This window comes from Aotus nancymaae, unplaced genomic scaffold (genome assembly GCF_030222135.1).
Source record: "Aotus nancymaae isolate 86718 unplaced genomic scaffold, 86718_ANA_hifiasm-v0.15.2.pri h1tg000033l, whole genome shotgun sequence".
Taxonomy (NCBI): domain Eukaryota; kingdom Metazoa; phylum Chordata; class Mammalia; order Primates; family Aotidae; genus Aotus; species Aotus nancymaae.
Genome location: NW_026988447.1, coordinates 9349553 through 9372937, shown reverse-complemented (window position 1 = coordinate 9372937; position 23385 = coordinate 9349553). Strand labels below are relative to the sequence as shown.

The 23385-nt window shown below is 36.0% G+C and overlaps 1 long non-coding RNA gene across 1 annotated transcript in view; it reads right to left on the bottom strand.

Moving 5' to 3' along the window:
* Window positions 1-797: 797 nt before the first annotated feature.
* LOC105714581 (uncharacterized) overlaps window positions 798-23385 on the bottom strand; it is a 54903-nt gene continuing 32315 nt past the window's right edge. The window contains exons 2-4 of the long non-coding RNA XR_010345319.1: window positions 15926-15984; window positions 9011-9124; window positions 798-867 (exon numbers count right to left, since the gene is read on the bottom strand). This is a non-coding gene — a long non-coding RNA (uncharacterized LOC105714581). The remainder of the gene's footprint in view (window positions 868-9010; window positions 9125-15925; window positions 15985-23385) is intronic.

The following is a 23385-nucleotide window of genomic DNA, read 5'->3' as shown; positions in this document are numbered from 1 at the left end:
GTTTGTGTCCTCATAGAGACATGGATGAATCTGGAAACCATCATTCTCAGTAAACTGACAAAAGAACAGAAAATCAAACACCACATGTTCTCACTCATAGGTGGGTGTTGAACAATGAGAACACATCAGCTCAGGGAGGGGAACATCACACACTGGGTTCAGTTAGGGGGGCCACGGGATGGACAGCAGGGTGGTGGGGAGGTTGGGGAGGGATAACATGGGAAGAAATGCCAGATGTAGGTGACAGGGGGATGGAGGCAGCAAACTACATTGCCATGTGTGTACCTATGCAACAATCCTGCATGATCTGCACATGTACCCCAGAACCTAAAGTATAATAAAAATTTTTTTTTAAAAAGTGTTAGTTTCCCACAATGCTTTACCTTAGCATTGCTAATATGCTAAATGTAATTGAGTCTCAAAGATGTGTAACCATGGTTCCTACACTCCAACTACTTACAGGAGGGTGAAATTCTGTAACACATATGAGTATTACTTTCAGGAATTACAGTCAACATGATGTTGAATAACATAAAGATGTAAAGATCTTTATAATTAGCATAAATTAAGAACTACTGTGATTACACATAGGGAAGAACTTTATCATGTAAATGTAACTTAAAAGTTAACAGCAGGGTAACTTTATTAAGCATGTGAAATCTGTCCTTGAAAACCATGAAGAGAAAAATATAGAACTCATTCTGGGATGAACGTAACATGCACTTCATGGAGTCAAAGCCTTCTAGAAAGTTCAGAGAAATCTAGTCTTTCACAATTCCGGTGTTTTATTAACTTACCATAACTCCCTTTGGCAAATCACTTGGCAGTCAGGGTCACTGGCTCCTGAAGCTTGTGGGCCAACCTTGCCTGAGAAAAATGGGTGGGAAGAAGATAACATTAAGCAACTCATCCCTGCTATGAGTCCTGCTCCAATCCCCTATCTATTGGCCATCAAGAAAACAATTTCCCTGTTCTTCATCCATCTTGGATACCTAGGACAGCATTGAGTCTTTACTTTTGTTTCCTGTAAGGCTTGAGATGAGGCTGGTTTATATCCATCCTCTCAGAACTGGAGTCCTCTTTCTGAACTCCAGGTTGCCACTGAGATCCCATTCTCAGGTTTCACTGTTTTTGAAAACTACTGCTTATATGTCTTTTTCTTACCCAATGAAAGCCTAAAGCAGTTTTAGCACAGGTCCTGGCACATAGCAGTATTCAATATTAATTGAAAATCGGTACACAACAAGAAGTATAACAAGATGTTGGCCTTCAATGCAACTTAGAGTCTAGAAGAGAAAGATAAAAATACAAATACTAAGTGTTACAGATGTTATAATGAAACCAAAAAGACAGCAAACCTGGCATAAACATTTTTTTCCTACTAGAGGGATCAAAAAGACTTCTGACAGGAGTTGATAAGAATGGGTAAGATTAAATGAAAAGAAAAGGCTTTGTCAAGAATAGTGGGAAAACAGGCAGATATTTTCCGGAGACAATGAGTAAAGTCCTTTGTGTAAGGAGACTATGCATATTGAAGCATGGTAAAAGATAAGCCTAGAAATCTGGGTAGATCATGAATCAGTCAGAAATTTACTTTTTTAGGCATTGAAAGTATCTGGAGTCTTTTGAGTAGGTAAGTGATCTAATTAGAGTGGTATCTTAGAGTTGTTTCTAAGGTGGCAGTTAACAAGATATTTTAGTCAAGGAAAAAAATTGAGAGGAGGAAATTCATTAGGAAACAATTTATTTATCCTAGCATTAAATGACTGAATTATGATATAAGTTAATAGCAATAGAATTAAAAAAAAAAGGAACCAAATTTTGGTGTATCATGTGGGATTTACTCTCACTTCTTACAAGCCCATAAAAATTCATCAAAAGGATTTTTAAAATGCATAAAATTACATAAGCAAAAACAAAAATGGGAACAAAAAAGATGAGATGCAAAGAAAAAAATGGAAGACATACGACAGAAAATTAAGGCCAGGGGAAGAAGAAAAATAGTGTCTGCAGAGTAGAGTCAAGACACTCGTCACTTCATGCCCTGGAATCCAGGGAGAGCCTACAAGTTAGAAGCATCATGTTCCTCTGACGGCTGAGGTATAATTAAGCAGACAACGTGAAGATTGGTTGCAACTCTCCAAAGGCATTTAGACCTTTGCATTTCCTAAAATTCTATAGGAGAAGAAATCAGGTCCAAAATTTTCCCCACTGAACAGAAGAACGTGGTTGAGGTTTTACGCACCGGAGACACTTTGAACCTAGAGACACCAAATACAGTCAAGACACTGCATGAAGGTCTACACACTAACAGTGAGATCCATATTATACTCTCTCGCTTTCCCATAACATGAGCAACCAGCTTCCCTCACAAGAGGAAGACTGGAGGGTTCGTCTCTTTGGAACCTCACTAGCTTAAGGAAAAACTCTTGACATTTGGGGAAAGAGTGTCTTTGAGAAAACAACTGCGTTTCTGTCTAACTATCCTACAGAAAAGCACACTGGTCAACAAGCCCTGAAACTGGATACAAACCTTCTAATATATTTCTAGGGTTTTACTCTTATATGCCAAATAACAGCCAAGGATGAAGAAAGTCATACCACTAACTCAAAACACAGAAGCCAAACGAAGAGCATAAGCAGCACCGAAGACCTGAAGCAATGCAGAAACTAGAAGAAAGAAGGCAAAGAAACTCTATTATCAGTCACCTTAAAGAGATTAAAGTATATAATATATCCATAAATTAGAATATTTAGAATATTATTCTAAAATGAAGGAGGAGCATTCAAACAATAAATGCTCCTAGAAAATAAAAATATGGTTAAAATAAACATGACAGAATTTTCCAGAAAGTGTAGCCAAAATACAAAGTGAAAAATAAGTAAGACTAGATAAAATTTAAGAGGTTTGTTACTAAAGTTCAAACAGTCAAATAAGAGTCTCAGAAAAAGACAGAGAAGAAAATGAAAGGAAGTAAATTATGCAGAAACAACCAAAAAAACATCTAGGATTGAAACTTCCGGATTTACACATTGAAAGGGTGGATTAGTATCTACCACAATGAATGAAAAGATAATTCATAGCAAAGCATAGTACTGTTAAATTTCAGGGAATTGAGATACGGAGAAAAAACAGGCCTTTAGAGCAGAAAGAAGATTGAATTTCATGCCTTCAATACCTTATGAAAAATAATTTTCAACATAGAATTCTGAACCCAGACAAACTACCAATCAAATGAGAAGTTAAAAGCAAACATTTTTAATTTTTCATATGCACAAGTTCTTAAAAAAAAAATACTTCTCACACACTTCTGCTCAAGAAATTACAAGAAGATAATCCTTGTTAAGAATCAAAGAATAGGCATGGTACAGTGGCCCATGCCTGTAATCCCAGCACTTTGGGAGGCTGAGGCAAGTGAATCACATGAAGTCAGGAGTTCAAGACCAGCCTGACCAACATGGTGAAAACCCACCTCTACTAAAAATACCAAAATTAACTGGGCATTGTGGTGCACGCCTGTTATCCTAGCTGCTCGGAGGTTGAGGAAGGAGAATTGTTTGAACCCAGGAGGCAGAAGTTGCAGTGAGCCAAGATCGCGCCATTGCACTCCAGCCTGCGTGACAGAGTGAGACTCTGTCTCAGAAAAGAAAAAAAGAATCAAAGTTAACCAAGATGCCAGAAACCTGGAATACAAAGAATAAGTGTAAAAAGAAGAGGCATCTATAGAACTCCCACAATGACAGTGAAGGAAAAGCTCGAGAAAACAGCTGTGCAGCAGTTCTAGAGAAGGATCCATCTAGATCAAAGTTTTATAGAAGGTTTCCAGCAAGGAAGTCTCTAAAAATAAAACAGAATTGATACATCAACTGATGTTTAGTGTGTTAAGGACAGAGTTACTGTGCTCTCCAAGGATTTGTAGATGAAATGATGAGAGTTCCATAGTACACTTAAAAGCAAAAATACATCAGTTATTACTAACTCCTGAGGAAGAAAAATTACAAGGAAGAATATGTAACCATAGCATACTTGGGTGCCTCAGGTGTGGATAATATCAATATAAATACTATGATGAAAATACTGAGTATTTAACCAAAAACTGACATAATTATACTAAGATGATCAGGAAAGGATAAGAAGAGAAGAAGGTGAACATTTTAGGGAAATATCTTCCAAGAAAGAAAGCAAAGTGCTATTACCTAAAAAATCAGAAAAGACAAAATAAAACATATGCCTTCTTTTTAGAGACGTGGATGGGAATCTCCAAAGACAGGTAAAAGATCCAAAGATGTCTATATCTTGGAATGGAATTCAGGAAAGAAATATGGAAATGGTCTAGTATTTTTTGTTACAAGTCTTGTTGAACTCCGTTACATTTTAAACAGTGGGTATGAATTGTTTTGATTAAAATAATTTTTTGAAAAAAGAGGAAAGTGCAGAAGTTGTTGCAAAGAAGAATCTATGGGGAAAAAAAGCAGAATGACCAAATTTTGGAGCAAATAAGGACAAATTTTTAAATAACCCTATGACATCTTGTGTGGATGATTGAAGAGAATTTTGGAAACAATCATATAGGAGAGAAATCAGAAATTAGCCATGGAATGAAGAGTTTGGTGAAGAAGGATGTATGCCTAACTGATTGGCAGTCAGACAACAGGATTTCTAAACCTTGTTCCACCGCCAATTTACTTGTGAGATTGGTCAAGTAAATTTACTTCTATAGCTTCTGTTCTGTTATCTTTAAAGAAAAGGTTTTGAACTCTGTGATGGCTACCTTTCTTCCATCTTGTTTGAGACGAACTTACACTTACACTTGTGTGGGTATTAACTGTAGGACAACCAAGTTACTTATACGCAGGAGACTGCTGGAAATGTAGGACACAAGTTGAGACAAGTAGTCCCAGCTGGAGAGGCAGATTGTAGAGGTATCTACATGGAGATGCGTTCACAGCTGGAGAGAGTAAATCTCCAAAGCACAACACGTAGAGACAGAAATGAAAAGATAGGACTAAACTTCAGATAATGCCCACCTTAGGGGAAAACTAGAATAGTGAAGGTGTGAGTTGAAACATATATATATATATATCAGGACAGATCAGCTATATGTCCATTTGGCTTTAGAATCATATGAAGGGTAGCTGGGCATGGTGGCTCACACCTGTAATCCCAGGACTTTGGGAGGCCGAGGCAGGTGGATCACGAGGTCAGGAGATTGAGACCATCCTGGCTAACACGGTGAAACCTCGTCTCTACTAAAAATACAAAAAAATTAGCCAGGCTGTTGGCTCAGCTGCTCTGGAGGCTGAGGCAGGAGAATTGCTTGAACCCAGGAGGCAGAGGTTGCAGTGAGCCAGGATTGCGACACGGCACTCCAGCCTGGGCAACGGAAAAGGCTCAAAAACAAAAACAAACAAAAACAAACAAAAAAGAATAGTATGAAGGGTTTGACGGTCTTATGAATTCAAAAATGACCTTTGAACTTAAACAATTAGGAAATGTTGATAGTAAACCAAATTAAAACAGAATATTTGGAATTCTAAGGAGTTATACAAAAGATAAGCTTTTATCGCCCTTTTCCTAAAATTACTGTAGGTATCACATTACAGATGTTACCATTTAGGGCATCTATGTGAATAAAGATGGGATTTTTATTTTTCACCTTTAGAAAAGTGGCAGTGATTGAAATCTTGCCTGAAACTATGAATTTTTCATAATAGGTGGTTATTCAGCTAAGCACTCTAAATCTATAAGCCCCAGCTGTGATCCAAGCAAGGTTAAATGAAAATAATACTTGACAATATTTCACCAAGCCCTATCATGCATGCACATGTCACTTCCTTTAATTTATTTTTCATGCATAATTATTCATCCATACAAAAAAAAAACAAGTCAGTAAACACACAAAATACAAATCCAGTTTTCATTTACAAGTAGAAAACCCCTTGTGAAGTTTGTTGTTCTTCACTTTTGCATACTAACCACTTTAGTTATACATCCTGCATTCCAAATTGTTGAAAGCATTATTATTTACAGGAATTCTGTATTCTATATGGCTGAAAGTTGAAAATATACATGTTATTATATAATCTGTACATTTTCTAATTTTAATGGCAACACGAGGACATACAATTTTATACACACATGTGTATGCGAATGTATATATGCACACACTTTTTAAAGCATTTCTCAACTTTAGGTCATATAATGCATTCCCAGTTTTGTGTTACCATTTATATCAAAATTATCAACAACTTTGTAAAAATAGTTGCATTTATTTTAATTTATATTTTTTGTTACTTTCTTAGGTAGTAATTGGACCCAATATGGCATTAGTTGGCTTAAAGATGTGAAAATTTATATTATTTCATCAAGTCTTGTGGTTTTCCCATCAAAAATATTCTATCAAATCACATTTTCAGCAGTACTATTTTAATATCTGGAATAGTGTTTCTCTTTTCAACTATTTCATCTGTTATAGGTAATCTAACCAATTTATTTCTTGAAACTAGTGGGTCAACCTTGAGGGAAGGTTAGTGTTTTTACCTAAACATTAGAAATCTTTAAATATTTGTTTCTCATAAATATTTAATTCAGCACAATAATTACAACATTAATTAGACATAGACTAAGTAAACAGGCGAGATGCAGTAATGTGAGTCACTAGGGGGCAGCAAAGATCAGAAAAAGGGCATGAATTCAAATGCTGATTCTTAATCCAAGATAATAAAAACATTGTGTGATCTAGAGATATCAAAGGGCCAGTGCTTGTCCCAAATGTTTTCCTGAATCTTACAGTCTTATCTATATAACATCTTGGAATGAAAAGCTGCACTACCCTGCCACCTTTTGGAAAATTGACTGCCATTTTAATTTGGTTATCAGCAAACAATGAACATGTTAAGGCTTTCTCAAAATTGAAAACTGCGTAACTTCCCGACAATTATGGTAGTTCCAATTCTTTAAGAAGGTTATGAAATAGGTCACTGAGATTTTCTGTGGGATTTCTGCTTCTCCAAAAAGACCAGATGTTTCCTCATAATTTTTGTTTCCCCATCTTGAGCAGTACAAATGAAAGAGATTTATCACTTTTTTTAAAAATTATACTTTAGGTTCTAGGGTATTTGTGCAGATCATGCAGGACTGTTGCATAGGTACATACATGGCAATGTGGTTTGCTGCCTCCATCCCCACATCACCTACATCTGGCATTTCTTCCCATGGTATCCCTCCCCAACATCCCCACTCCCCAGCTGTCCCTCCCTTGGCCCCTCTCAACAGACCCCAGTGTGTGATGCTCCCCTCCCTGTGTCAATGTGTTCTCATTGTTCAACACCCGCCTATGAGTGAGAACATATGGTGTTTGATTTTCTGTTCTTGTGTCAGTTTGCTGAGAATGATGGTTTCCAGATTCATCCACGTCCCTACAAAGGACACGAACTCATCGTTTCTTGTAAATCTATTTTAGTTCTTTGTAGATTCTGGATATTAGCCCTTTGTCAGATGGGTAGATTGCAAAAATTTTTTCCCTTTCCGTTGTTGCTGGTTCACTCTAATGATTGTTTCTTTTGCTGTACAGAAGTTCTGGAGTTTAATTAGGTCCCATTTGTCTATTTTGGCTTTTGTTGCCAATGCTTTTCGTGTTTTAGTCATGAAGTCCTTGCCTATGCCTATGTCCTGAATCGTTTTGCTTAGGTTTTCTTCTAGGGTTTTTATGGTGTTAGGGCTTATGTTTAAGTCTTTAATCCATCTGGGGTTAATTTTTAGTGTAAAGTGTCAAGAAGGGGTCCAGTTTCTGCTTTCTGCACACTGCTAGCAGTTTTCCCAACATTATTTATTAAACAGGGAATCCTTTCCCCATTGCTTGTTTTTGTCAGGTTTGTCAAAGATCAGATGGTTGTAGATGTGTGGCGTTGCCTCCAAGACCTCCGTTCTGTTCCATTGGTCTATATATCTGTTTTGGCACCAGTACCCTGTTGTTTTGATTACTGTAGTTTTGTAGTATAGTTTGAAATCTGGTAGCATGATGCCTCCAGCTTTGATCTTTTTGCTTAGGATTGTCTTGGCTATGCGGGCTCTCAGATTTACAACTTTAAATACAGTGTTATTTTCTGAGTTTTTAGGAAACACACAAGTGTTTATAAAGGCAAAAATATTGCATCAATTGTACTTTAAATGGTCATTACTACTAATAGAAATTACTTTAAAATATTTTTAAAATAGCTTAATAGGAAAAGTCAATCATCTGCCTTTTCCTTTTTGAATTCTCAACTTATTATACACATATTTACAATTTTATTAAATGAACAGCCATTATTTTAATACCAGAAGGGACTCTAAACTTATAAAAAATGTTGCTTATAAGTAATATATCTTACTTTTGCTGGACCTTTTCAAATTCATATTAAAATGCATTGAAAGTCCTGATTTTATTAGCATTCATTCTGGTGGGTTTCCAGATCTAAGGAAACATCAAACTTTGTAGGTGTTATTTGGAAATAAAACCCACAAAATAACACAATGCTAGAATTGTCAACTAACAAAATAAAAGAGTTTGTTTTATAATGTCACTTTTGTAATATTGACCTTAGCCATAAATGTTGACTTTGTTTATTGCCTATTGAACATTCTCACAAAATTATAGTTTGTTTCCTTGGAGGTTAGAAATGAAAGGAGAAACGGCCGGGCGCGGTGGCTCAAGCCTGTAATCCCAGCACTTTGGGAGGCCGAGGCGGGTGGATCACGAGGTCAAGAGATCGAGACCATCCTGGTCAACATGGTGAAACCCCATCTCTACTAATACAAAAAATTAGCTGGGCACGGTGGCGCGTGCCTGTGATCCCAGCTACTCAGGAGGCTGAGGCAGGAGAATTGCCTGAACCCAGGAGGCGGAGATTGCGGTGAGCCAAGATCGCGCCATTGCGCTCCAGCCTGGGTATCAAGAGCGAAACTCCGTCTCAAAAAAAAAAAAAAAAAAGAAAGAAAGAAATGAAAGGAGAAACAAAGTGTACTTACCAAACAAGAAGATGTGTCTGAAGCTGAGAAGTGGCTGGTCCATTTGGGAATTGATCAAAACATAAAAATGTTAAAGTAAAGACCTCTCAATATCATTACAAGTTTCCCATTTATCTGTAGAAGGAAAAAGGTATTGGTTTGAAGTGTTAAGAAGACATAAAATAAAATAAATATAAAGAAGGTAAAGTGCATGTAAACCCCTTTTAGTGTGACTACAAAAGCTTACATTTTAACCTAAAAGCTAATGACTTACAAATCTATTTTCCAGCCCCTATAACCAAATAGTTGAATGTTTCTACCAGTGTTCAAATACCTTTGAAGTACCTGAAGATCAATGTATTTAAAGCTAACTCGTGACCTTCTCAAATAAAGCTGCTCATCCTCTTACTTTCTCTGCAAAGTGTGGGGATTCCACATCCAACCACTTCACCCAAGCAAAGAAACCAAAAATCATCCTTGACTGTATCCTCTCCTGTAAGTCCTCAAACCAACTATCTTATATTTATTTTATAGATATTTCTCAGATCCTTACTCACTTTAGAGACCTATAGTAACTTAACTGAACTCTACCCTGAATCTCTCAAAAACATTACCTATACTATCAGAACGCTTTCACAGATGCCATTACCTCACTAGATTGCCCAAATACCTACAAGCCTCCATTCATATGTACAATAGAGTCCAAATGTCCTACTATGGCATAAAAATAGCCATTGCTTTTGCATTTAAAGCATATTCTTGGCAAATATTTGTTGACTCCAAAAGAATCAAATATTCAGTATTTCTATGTTTACACAGGGTGTTGACACAAAACCAGAATATTGTTGGGGTTATATCAAAGTATTTAAAGTGAGAAAATAAGTGAGAAAATTAAATATGTGTGTGTACATATATATATATAATAAATATTAAAAATATATTAAACTGCCAGGTGTGGTGACCACATCTGTAATCCCAGCACTTTGAGAGACTGAGGCAGGTGGATCACTTCAGGTCAGGAGTTCGAGACCAGCCTGGCCAACATGGTGAAACCTGTCTCTATTAAAAATAGAAAAATTAGCCGGGCATTGTGGCACATGCCTGTAGTCCCAGCTACTCGGGAGGCTGAGGCAGGAGAATTGCTTGAACCCAGAATGTAGAGGTTGCAGTGAGCCGAGATTGAGCCACTGCACTCCATCCTGGGTGACAGATCAAGACTCCGTCTCAAAAAAATAAAAATAATAAGGATAAAAATATATTAAACTGACATATAAATCTATTTTTTAACTTCATCATGGGTTTATGTACTTGTCTATATATTTATATTTGTGTATATATGTGTGTGTATATACACACACACACTCACACATGTCAGTTGAATATATTCTTCAGCTTTGGAGGAAAACCTAGCAAAAACAAGCAGAGTAGGCAGTAGTTAGGACAAAAATTGATGAAACAAATATTGTTTACATTTTTGCCAGAAACAATGTAGAGAACAATGAAACTGTGTTGGAGATTTATAGATTAAAACCCAACAGTACAGCAGCCCAAAGATGGTATTTCTGTTTCTTAGTTGCATTCCATTTTTCTCACATTTCCCTTTCAAAAAAACTGAAATCCTTGAGACTTTTGTAAACAAAGAACAGTCATAGCTGGGCATTTCCTCCGAAGAAAAGAGATAAACCCAAACAAAGGCACTTTCATCTTCTGTTTGCGCTTGGTAAACTACCAGTGTTAGGAAAGACGTTTTATTTGTTCATTCGTCTCCTCATGTGTCTGAATGCGCATAGAAAATGTTTACAGAGCAAAACAGCTCATCTCTTATTCCAGAAAAATCAAGCTGTTGCAACTGGTGGAGATTAATTAAAATGGCCTGAGCATAAACGAGAAAGCTGCTGGCAAGCCAGGAAAGAACAAAGCCAAACAAACTAATCCGTCATTCTATCTTTAAAAATGATAAAGGAAAGGATCATCTTCTTGGCTCTTGGTGGATCCTGGACTTCTGACTCTATATATACATATATACGTGAAATTAAATAAAAATTTACATGTCTTGCTTGATTTTCAATTCGTATACGAGTAAATTCTTAATGACAGAATGACCTTCAGTTGGCCCAACCATAAAGTACTTTATATTTCTGCTATTTGATGCGTGAAACAAGAGAGAACAACCTTAGTGCTCTCTTTCCATTTCATAATTTGATACCATATTTGTCTATTATGCGTCCAAAAACATTGCTGATTTGGCTACATTTAAATCTAAAAGATACTAAAATGAGTCCTTAAATATTAAAACATATCAGTGTAAAAATCCCTACATTTGGTAAGAAATTCAATAAAAATTACGATGAAGTACTGGGCTTCCACACTTAGATATGGTTAGTAAAGAGAAATCAACATGTGAAAAATTATCCAATGCTATAAAACATATCTGTGTTTTATGCCTTTGTGATACCTTTGTCATAAGACTATCACAAAGCAGTGGCAAATTGGTTGATAGAAAGTCAGTTGATATTGAAAATTATAATTAAAATCTAGAGTTCATACCCAAAGCGTCATCACTTTTGTCTTTCTCCTAAATTTCATTCATTCCATACAATGGTAAACGATTTTAGAACTTGATCATGCTTATTTCCATATAAAATGATATCATTTTCCCTTTCTACTATTGAATATGAGATGACTGCTCTCACTTTTCTTAGTAAGGTGCTACCTAATTAGACACATTAAGAATTTTTAAATCTTTCTGTTTCCATAGTATATTACTTTAAAAATTTTATCCCTAAAATTCACTAAAAAAAAATTTGGGTTCACATGAAATGATTCTGGGGAGGGCTCAGGAGCCCTCAGGGTTTCAGAGCCTTGCTCTGGAGTAGACGCCGACAGGAAGCAAGGACAGGTCTATGATTGTTTATCTTAATAAATCTCATCTGGAAGGAGGGAAGACTAGAGTCAGAATACAGCTGTAAGAGGGAAAGAAGCAGCAGGCACTCGCATTTGCCAGGTTATGGGGGTGCTTGGTATTTTGTAGCTGGAGCAGTGTTTATGTTTTGTCTGTGTTCAGACCTGGTTACAAGTGATCTTGCTTTTGTCTTGATTTATCTTGTTCATGGAATGACCTTGTCTGATGTTGATGTCCTGTGAAATTGTTTATGATCAAAAGAAATACACAAGGCCTAACTGCAAGTGCCAGGCCAGTTCCTCATACCAGTGTGGCTGATAGGACCAGGCCAGTCCCACATGTCAAGGACTGCTTTTCTCTTTCTCATTTTCCCATCTGGGTCAAGGGTAGACATAGTAAGGCCACGGGACATTAATCCATAACATTTATATTTGACTATCATTAAGATTTTGCTGCTAAGAAGAGTGTTTCTAGAGAACATAGTCTGTAGTGGAATTAAAATTAGTCACTTGGTCTTTCGTTGCCGAATGAGTTATTAAATGTGCTGGCATGATCATTGCTATACAGAAATTCAGAATGGCCTACATCTGCCAACCGCAATGTAAGCAATTATCAGATGCAAGATGATTATTAGTCCTTGACACAAGTCTTGAAGCCAGGGTTCTAGATCATAAAATCTAGGAAATAAATCCTTTTGTGTTTGTTTAGAAAGTCAGGGTTTTTTTTGTGTGTAATTTCTTCATGTGTTTATGTATTTGTCTTGTGGTCCACAGGTGTAGTATAAATTTTCCCTTGGTTAATTACAAGGAAAGCAAGAACACTGCAAATTGTTCCTAACCTTTGCTAATGAATTGAGACTAGTTTGTTGGGCATTCAGAGTGTAAGTTATACTATTTTTGGCTTTTGCTGGGGTCAAAGTAAAGCTTTGCGCCATGTTGCCAGTTGTATTATTCCAAATGTGAAAATCATAGCTCAGATAATCTGTATGAAGGAGTCAGTTACCCCTTCCAAAAGTTTCTTTAAAAAGCATATATGTACCTCCTTTTGAAGGGTGATAAACAACTTTTCATCCAGGGCTATATGAACTGCTCGCAGGAGGTTGGTTTTAAATACCTGGAAGTCTCTCATGATTATCTCATGAAATAGATCATATAAGTTAATATGTAGCAAACTGAATGGCATCACCTAGGGAGAGAATGTAGCTAGACAAGACAAAAGGACTCAAGGGCATTTCAATATTTCAGTTAGGTAAGGAGGAAGGGACAGCAACGTAGGTAGAGGAAAAATAAATAAATAAATCAGGAGGATATGGTGCCCAAGAAACCACAGAAGGAAAGATTCTCAAGGAAGATAGATTGAGTGTAGGGTCAAATGCTGCTCAATATCAAAATAAGGAAGAATACAGAAGAGGCCACTAGGTTCCGCAAAAGAAAAATCATTGGTCACTTTAACAACAGACATTTCAGTGGACTTGTGGTAACAAAAGCTACTCTTGAGTGATTGGAAAAATAAGCAGCTAAAAAATGTAATTTTTAAAAATTCCAGGTAGCATTAAATCACAAATGAGTCTAGTAAGAACTCCAAGCTGGACACAGTGGCTCACGCCTGTAATTCCAGCACTTTGGGAGGCAGAGGTGGGTGAATCACCTGAAGTCAGGAGTTCAAGACCAGCCTGGCCAACCAACATGGTGAAACTCCGTCTCTACTAAATATATAAAAAGTAGCTGGGCATTGTGGCACATGCCTGTAATCCCAGCTACTCGGAAGGCTGAGGCATGAGAATCACTTGAATCTGGGAGGCAGAGGTTTCAGTGAGCCAAGATCACGCCACTGCACACTCCAGCCTGGGTGACAGAGCAAGACTCCATCTCAAAAAAAAAAAAAAAAAAAAAAAAGAACTCCATGAAGTCTAGACTCATAAAATAATAATAAAACTACCTAAGTTTTAAAAGAGAAAACAGTTTAAAATTTTGATTGTGATTGTTCTTTGATGAAATGACTCATTATAAATATATCTATTACCCTAAGATAATGTATTCATTTAACTCAATACAAATGAATGTATTCCAGAGTTTTTCATGAAACTCGATGGTAGTAGTTATTGTTTTTAATTTTAGTTTCAGGGTTACATGTATGGGTGGGGATATGTATGGGTTTGTTACATGGATATGTTGCATGATGCTGGAGGTTGGGCTTCTATTGAACCCATTACCTAAATAGTGAACACAGTACCCAATAGGCAATTTTCAATCCTTACCACCTCTCCTCCCTCCCTCCTTTTGGAGTCCTCAGTGTCTATTGCTTCCATCTTTGTGTTCCCATGAACCCAATGTTCAGCTCCCACTTACAAGTGAGAACACGTGGTATTTGATTTTCTGTTCCCACTTGAATTCACTTAGGATAATGGCCTCTAGCTGCAGCCATGTTGCTGCAAAGGACATTATTTCATTCTTTTTTATGGCTGCATAGTATTCTATTGTGTATACGTACCACAAATTCTTTATCCAATCCACTGTTGATGGGCACCTAGGATGTTCCATGATTTTGCTACTGTGAATACTGCTGTGGTGAACATATGAGCACTGGTGTCAATTTTGGCAGAACAATTTATTTTCCTTTGAGTCAACACCCAGTAAGGGGATTGCTGAGTTGAATGGAGTTTTCATTTTTAGTTCTTTGATAAATCTCCAAACTGCTTTCCAAAGGGGCTAAACTAATTTATCTTTCCACCAGCAGTGAATAAGCATTCACTTTTCTCCACATCCTAGTCAGTATCTGTTGATTTTTGACTTTTTAATAATAACCATTCTGACTGGTGGGAGATGGTATCTTGTTGTGGTTTTGATTTGTATTTCTCTGATGATTAGCAATATTATGAGTTGATTCTAAAGTCTACAAAGAAAAAATAAACTTACAATAATATCCAAGAAAATATGAAGCAGAAGAATAATAGACATAGACTAGCTATACCAGAAAAAAATGTTATAAAACAATAGTAAATACTGACCACAAATGGTCAATATAACCAAGAAGTCAGATATAGTCTTAAATACATATGGGTTTTTAGTTACTGGTGAAAGTCATTCCAAATCAGTGAGTATTGAGAGGCAGACAGGGGAGCTGTGTGGCCTAAATGATTCTGGAATAATTGGATAGCATCTAGGGAAAACGAATGAGCTAGCTTCTCTCTCACTTCTTAAAACAAATACATTTCAGAAGAACCAATGTTTTCAAAGCGTAAAAACTGAACTATAAAATTGAAAGGAAATGAAAGAAAAACATTGGAAAATCTCAAATACTTGATTGTGTAAGGTATTTATAAGCGTGATGTAAAACCTTTCAAAACATGGTGGAAAACTATTTAGAAATCTATAAATTTTAGTTCATCAAATTTAAGTTTTAAACTTAATAAATTTAAAAAAATAATAATTTACAAACTTACTAGCTTAAATATTTTAGTAATATGGCTGCTGAAATGTTAATTTTCTTAATATATGTACATTGCCCATACTAACCAATGGGAAAATTATCAACAAACCAATGGGAAAAAAAAATGGGTAGAGACATGAATTCGGAAATAAAAAGAAATGCAAAGTCTTTTAAAATTTGAAAATATGATCAGCCTTAATCATAATAAAATGAATGTAAACTATAACTACATTTGGATATCAAGTTTTCAAATACTTCATTTGGCAAAAGGCAAAATTCTCTTACTACATTGTGTTAGTGAAGGTGTGGAGAATCAATCACTCTTATACAGCATCAGTACAAATTTAAGTTTGTATAACATCTAGAAGGCAGTTTTCCAACATTTATCAAAATTACAAAAAACATGTTCTTTGGAGTCAATAATCCCACTTTTAAGAGTTTATCCTATAAATACATGCCATAAAAATATAACTACAAAGATTTGCAGAGCAGTAGTTTCTGTATTAGAAGAGATTACAAGTATTCTGAATCTTCACTGTAAAGAACTGTGTAAATACATTTATGTGACAGCAAGCCAAGAACTGGTTAAAAGGAATGAGACATACCTGTGTACACTTACATGAAAGGTCTCCTTGATAAGTGGAAAAGCGAGTCATGCTATAATCTGTGCAAAAAAAAAAAAAAAAAAAAACTTCAACTTGGAGAAACCTGAGTATTAGGGATTGATGATAGAAGGGTGCTAACATTCTGTACTGCTCAAATTTTGTAAGACAGTCATATATAGCCTTCTCAAAAAACTACATTAAAGTTCTTTAAGAAGGACAAAAAGTGAATGTGAAGTAATAAAATGAAGGCAATGAGAGGACGACTATATGTCCTGTCGCTGAGAAGGATACAGAGAAATTAAATTAATGTGTGATCCAAATTTTATTATTTGTGTTGGAACTGTTCCTTGCTCTTTAAAGACAAAAAGTTAGAGGACACTCTGAGAGTCTGACTACATATCAGTCAGATTGAACCAATCTGAGAGAGGGAGACGTGATTCAAATGGAGGCAGATAAAGAAGTCTGCAGAAGCCCCAAGGGATAAAATTCAGGTGAACAGCAAGGATCACCTGTGCTTAGCGCAGGGGCACCTCCATTTTAACAAGTAGAATGAAGAAAGTTGTTAGATTTCTTTTGTGTGAAAGTGATGAATCTTTAATGGAGAACTTGGCCTTCTTGGAAAAGGGGCACGTCTTCCATGTTAACAAGTAGAATGTAGCATTATGGATATAAACATAGCTAAGTTTTTATAATTTTAGGTAAGTAGAGGATGTTCTGATATCCTGCATCTAATTAACCCATGAATTATAAGACTAAATAATCTTCAGAGAGCCAGGCTTGCGAGAGGTGGTGGAAGAACTTGGAGACAAGAAGATTAAGGATAACACAGTCATCTCAGATAAAGGGAAACGGAGTAGGAGTGTCTGGCAGGACTGAGCGTGTTTTGAGGCTTTTGGTCAACAAGTTAAAGGAGTATCAGTTGGACTTTTCCCCTGGTAAGCCACTAAGTTGCAAGCATGATGCAGGTGGGTAGCTGGGTTAATTGAAGCTCAGATATTAACAATTGTTACAAGGGGGTAAGATAACAAAGGAGATGAATCTGTTTGCAAGGGAGTGATTATGATGGTTCATCTTGGAATTTAGACTAGGCTGAAAGGTAAGTAAAGATAGGCGGTAGGAGGGGGTTGGTAAAAAGTCATGTGGTAGGAAAAATATATTGAAGATCTGTATTAATTCAAACCATGATCATCCTATGAATTAGTAGAGAAAGTGGCCCAGAGAATTAAAAAGTAGGGCTAAGAGGAATGTATGAAATAAAAATTTGGTGAAAGAGCACAAAGTAAGAACACAAAAGTGGGTGCGTGGTGTGGAACAGGGGAAAAGACTGCAATCAAAGGAGGGCTTCTCTACCCTCATTTTCTGAGACCTGTTACATGTAGTCAAAGTATTAATTTTATCAAATATAATTCAATCTCTTTGAAAATAAGTTTTTTATTATTGGACATATAATTTGTGTTAGATTATATATTTTCTAATATTTAACCATTGTTTCATGGAATAAAACTACTTGAAAATAGTGATTATTTTCTTAATAATCACTTTTATTTTGAATGTTCGTGTTTACAATTATATAAGTGATGAGACTTTCAGAACTGTACTACCTTCAAAAACCTAATTAGATCACTTTCCATGTTTTTCTATACTCTTGGCCACACAATTTGGCATGGAAATGTTAAATCCATTCCTTGTAAATGTGTAATATGTCATCTGTTTTTGTTTAGAGTTTTATGTGGAAATAATTTTTCAAAATGTATTTTTAATTTTCTATTCTTGATATATTTTAGAAGTTTATTATCTTCTACAAAACAATTATTTCATATTTAATGAAACAATTATTTCAATTAAACAATATTTAAATATATTAGCATTGAGTATACAACAGTCTCATAATTTTAATGTCCTACTTAAACATTGCTACATTCCTTTTCTCTCTTGAAAAATTTTTATCTCATGATTATAGTTTCCACAAGTTTAGCTTTACTATTTTTCCCCAAAGAATCAACTCTCATATTTCCCTTGCAGTTCGACTGTTTTTTTGTTGTTCTCTGATTTCCTTACTTTAATTCTTTCTTTCCTGTTTCTTTTATTCCTCTCTTCTGTGTGTGTGTGTGTGTGTGTGTGTGTGTGTCCTTTTAATTTTTTCTGGACCATTCTAAGTTGAAGATTTAGTTTACTTCTGTGTTGTTGTTTAACCACGAAATCACATTTGAGTTTAGCTTTGAACCAATTACATTAGTTTTAATTTAGAGTTCTCATTTTTATTGCTCTAATCTCAAACATCATTTAAACGACAATTTGAACTTTCTGTTTATGGCTTTTACTTTACAAACTTTGTTCTTTCTTTGAATTTTGTCTTACATAGCAGCAGAGTTTTATTTTTATATGTGTGTTACAACAACCTATCATTTGCAACAACATAGATGAACCAGAGGACATTATGTGAATTGAAATAAGCCAGGCACAGAAAGGCAAATATTGCATGATCTCACTTACATGTGGAATCTAAATAAGTTGAACTCATAGAAGCAGAAAGTAGAATGGTGGTTACCAGGTGCTGTATGGTGGTGAAGAGAGCGGGGGAGATAGGGGTTGAGGTTGCAGAGATGTTGGTCAAAAGATACAAAATTTCAGATAGAAGGAATAAGTTCAAGAGACAGTGACTATAGTTAACAGCAATACACTGTATACTTGAAAATTGCTAAGAGATTATATTTCAAGTGTTCTTTCTTACCACAAAAAAAGATCATTATGTGAGGTAATACATATGCTAATCAATTTGATTTAGCCATTTCGCAATGTATATCTATTTCAAAACGTCATACTGTATATCATGAATATATAATTTTTTTATTTTGTCAATTAAAAAACACTGAACTGAAAGTCTTATGAGAAGAGTCTAGTGATTTCAAGTCCCTTGATATACTTGACACTGAAATAGCTCACTCACTGTCCCAGTTCATGGGCAGTCCCTAACTAGCAGTTTACCTTTTCTTCTAATTGTGCTTCGCTATGGTTGGTTTTTTTGTGTGTTGTTGGCTTTTTTTTTTTTTTTTAACAAAAATGTACTCAAAAGATTCTGGGAGTTAGTAACTTATAATACCTTAGGCAGAAAGATCAAAGGATAAATACTATTATCACCGAGGCAGGCATTATCTTCCCAAAGGGATTTAAAATCCATGTAGCAATGACAATAATTGTTATGCATATGTGCTGATGGCCTGAGAACAGAACAATACTACCAATATCTATATAATGCTTTGAATGTTATAATTGATACTTGGCAAGTGCTAATTTTATGGCTGAAATTCCTAGACCAATCATGACATGATTTGTTATTAAATGTCTGTAATTATGGAGTCTAGTCATGAGAAAATAGTTCACTATATCCATAAAGAATAGATGATAGAAAGATATTCTTACACAACTTCATGCTACCTTCCTGAGAAGCTGCAATGCAAACCGCAAAACCTGAATTTCCCTGGGGTTCTCTGTTTAGGTGTTGGCCCTGGTGAAATGAACACTCAAGAATTGATCTGAAAAGAATAATTCTACAAATTAGAGGTAACTGTAGAAGAACAGCAGATTCATATATAGTAAATATGTTTCTTATTAGGAGACATTTGAAAGGGTTATTGATAAATAACAAAATTGGAATATTCCAAAATGTTAAAGCACTTACTAAATATTGTACTTATATGGATACTCTATGATAAACTTAGATAAATAGTCAAAATCTTTTTTCAAAGAACAGATTACTTTTTACTAAATTCCTGTCTTTAGAGTTGTTTTATTCTCAAATAAAAGAACAGCCTGTTATGTTTGGTTATTATTCCCAATTTATTCTTTCTTTTCAAAACACCAACTTCTCATTTCTTTTTTCAGAATCATGTGCTACCAAAAATGCATTAAAAAATTGCCAAAGCTTTTAAACGTTCAATTTTTCTTGAGGAGTACTAGTTTATATACCAGTCTAAGGAAGTCATAAAAAGACTTACCACAGTATTTTAACTACATTTTTACTGCTGTTTCTCAACCTCCTTTATCATCACTTTTTCCTTTGCAGTAAGCATTGGTGTATTCCAGAATTCTAGCCTGGTGTCCTCTTTTCATCTGTATTTTCCTGTCTAGGCAAATCCATAATTCTGATTCAATTACTTCTCACCCATCTATCCTCACACAGTATCTGACCATCTTTTAAAAAATCGTCACAACTCAAACAAGCACACTCTCTGAAAAACAAGTCAACAAAGAAGATTTGAATCTTAAACATAAACAAAGAAAAACTTGATCCTGTTAACTTCCCCCTGGATCAAGCAAACCCTGGTCTTTTCAGTTGTGTGAGTCTATAAACTCCCTTTGTGACAATGCACTCTGGATTGTCTTTTGTCTCACACGCCATCAGAACGTATAAAAGCTGGTACTAAGAATGGAACATTGCAAATGACAGCAAATTCATAACTGGAAGAATCAAGGAGGGAGAAAGATTCTAACACTTCCGTGCTGGGAAGATGGTAACACTTGTAATTTGGTAACGGAGGTTACAAATAGGTAAATTTACACCTGTTTTAGCATGGTGTTCAGAAGTTATCCTTACTGAGACTATAGAACTAATAACCTTGACATATAAAAATATAGAATTGTGGCATGTGCTTGCTAGTTCTTATGGTTCACTGTAAGTCCTATTTTTAAATAGAAGCTGACATTGAAATCTGTTCCTCTAAGTAAAGACAGGAAGAAAAAATATATATGGCTTTATTAAAAAATACCTTTCTTGCCTGAGACTTTCCACTTGAGGTCGCAGAGAAATTTGAAAGTACAGACAGCTGGGTTCTCTCCTCCAAACCAAAGTTATTGCCAGCAAAAGCAGGGAAGTAGAAACAGTCACAGTAGACAACATTAAAACCAGAGAGAAGCCATTCTCTTCAGACTCCTCCGAAAAGCTCCTATTTTAAACTCTACTTAGAGGGATGGTCACCTCAACGTAAAGATCCACATCAGCCCCAGTCCTTATGTCAACAGGCCCAAGGCAGGGGGCAAGATGCAGATTCTCGGGGTAAGGAAGACAGGCAGAGCAATGTGTCAGGCTGGTATTAATTAAGGAAAATACGGGGCCTAGTTCTCATACAAAGACCAGCTTGAGGAGATTTCTGGCCTTTGGCACCTGCCCATGGAATTGTCTAGAACACAGATGGAAAATTCACTTAAGTTTTAATGGAATTGTCCTATCAATGCTGGCATAAAACAGGCTGCAAGTACAACCACTAAAGCACACCCCAAATTCCTAATGGGATAGCAAGGGAAACAGATGGGGCATACCCAACATGCACATCTCCCACACGACCACTGAGGACAAAAACAAGGAAAACTATAGAGTGCAACAGAACTAGGGCAACTAATTCAGGTCTGCTGACAAAAGAACTTACAGTGTCAGGGCAAATGGAGCAAATAATCCTTTTTTTTTTTTTGAGACTGAGTCTCGCTCTGTCACCCAGGCTGGAGTGCAGTGGCACAATCTCAGCTCACTGCACTGCAACCTCTGCCTCCTGGGTTCAAGCAATTCTCCTGTCTCCACTTCCTGAGTAGCTGGAATTACAGGCATGTGCCACCATGCCTGGCTGATTTTTGTAGTTTTAGTAGAGACAGGGTTTCACGATGTTGGCCAGGCTGGTCTCGAACTCCTGACCTCAGGTGCCCCACCTACCTTGGCCTCCCAAAGTGCTGGGATTACAGGTATGAGCCACAGCACCTGACCAATTCTTCCTATTCTTTTTGAGCCAGTTATGACATATGGTATGGATTCTTGGCCACCATATTTTGTTTCCCATTCTTTCCATCCAATGGAAGTTTTGTGGTAGATGTTTGTATTTTCTATCAAAGTGTTTTGCATATGACAAAGATAAACTCTCTATTCATTTGATGACTATGAGGAACTACAGCCAGACCTGATGAGTAGGAATTAATATTGACCAGAGGCCACAGACTTGGAGTGAATGTAGTAACGGGGAAAAAGAAATTTAAGGATAAGTTTCTGTTTGTACAGCTGGCCAAAGGGATGGACTATAGTTGTTTTTTTAAGTTGCCAGGATCCATGCCCCCTATATTATACAAATGTAGCTCTATTCTCAACTTCAATGGTAAAGTGGCACCACACACCTGGCCAAATGGTGCACAGCAGCATTGGATCAGGAATGGGCAAGTGACCAAATTGATTAAATGAGAAGAAATTACTGGTCAAATGTGGAAGGGACCTGGTTCTGATATGTACCAGAGAGAATATCAGGTAAAAGCCCATTTTATGATGAGGAGTCTCTAGCTGAATATGAATTCAACAGAGGGGAGACAGAGCTCCACGATGAAGAGAAAGAAACTGAGTCTAATGAATTGCATCACACCCTCAATTAAGAGACTGAAAGCTTCCATTTATCTAACCCTAGGTTTTTCAGTCACATAAGCTATTTATCTTTTTAGTTAGAGACATTTGAGATTGAATTTGCATTCACTTCCAACAGAAAAAAAAAATCCCAACTAATTTTCTGAATTTATTTCTCCCTCCCATTGCACAATTTTATACTATATCCCCACCAAGCATAACCAATATTTTCACATTTTAAAGACTTCTTAGGCTTCTGACTGGATGTTCATTTCTCTTGCCTCCCTGGAAAACTCCTGTTTACCCAGTAAGTCTCAGCTATCTGTTTTCTTCCTCTGTAAAGACCTCTCCAACCTTCTAAATAGATTCATATGTTTCCAACGTCATTATCATTTCTTAGACTACAACTAAAACATGTGATCTGCTGTGTATGTTTCTTACACATGATACAGAGGTTTGGTCAAACAATGGTAGGGTTTTGTTTTTCACACTCTATTGGTTATTTTGGCTTTATGCAGAAAATTACTACACAGGATTTAAAATAATTTGTTACAAGACATTGGCAACATCAGTTACATTGTTATTTCCAAAACGTGTGGTCTTTTCAAAAATCGTTTTTCAAGCATACTACTTCTTTTCTAAACAAGAAAGTTGTAACTCTTGAATAATTATGCTTATTTGTAATATTTTCATACAGACTAGAAACTCCAGTGTTAGGAACCTAAATATATTCCAATTTTGTGTACTTTGTTGAATTCCACCAGAATTTCTTTTTTTCTGTTCATTTACTCCAATATCAGTATTTCAGTTGGCTAAAATTAACACTTCACTGAAGGCTTATAAACAGAAGTATTTTAAGGCTGACAACACTTGATTTTTAAGGTGCATGTTTTAAATGCCTGACTTTGGATGATGTGCCAACTACTTTAATGCTCGAGAGAAAAAGTGGCACAACTGTAGGAATGATTATCAAACTATTTTAGGTATTATACTGTGGCCAATAGACAGAACATTTATTTTTAAGTTAGGATGTTACAAAAAAAAATCATATCCTCTGTTTCCTTGAGTTCAAGTTTCATACCGGTGTTTT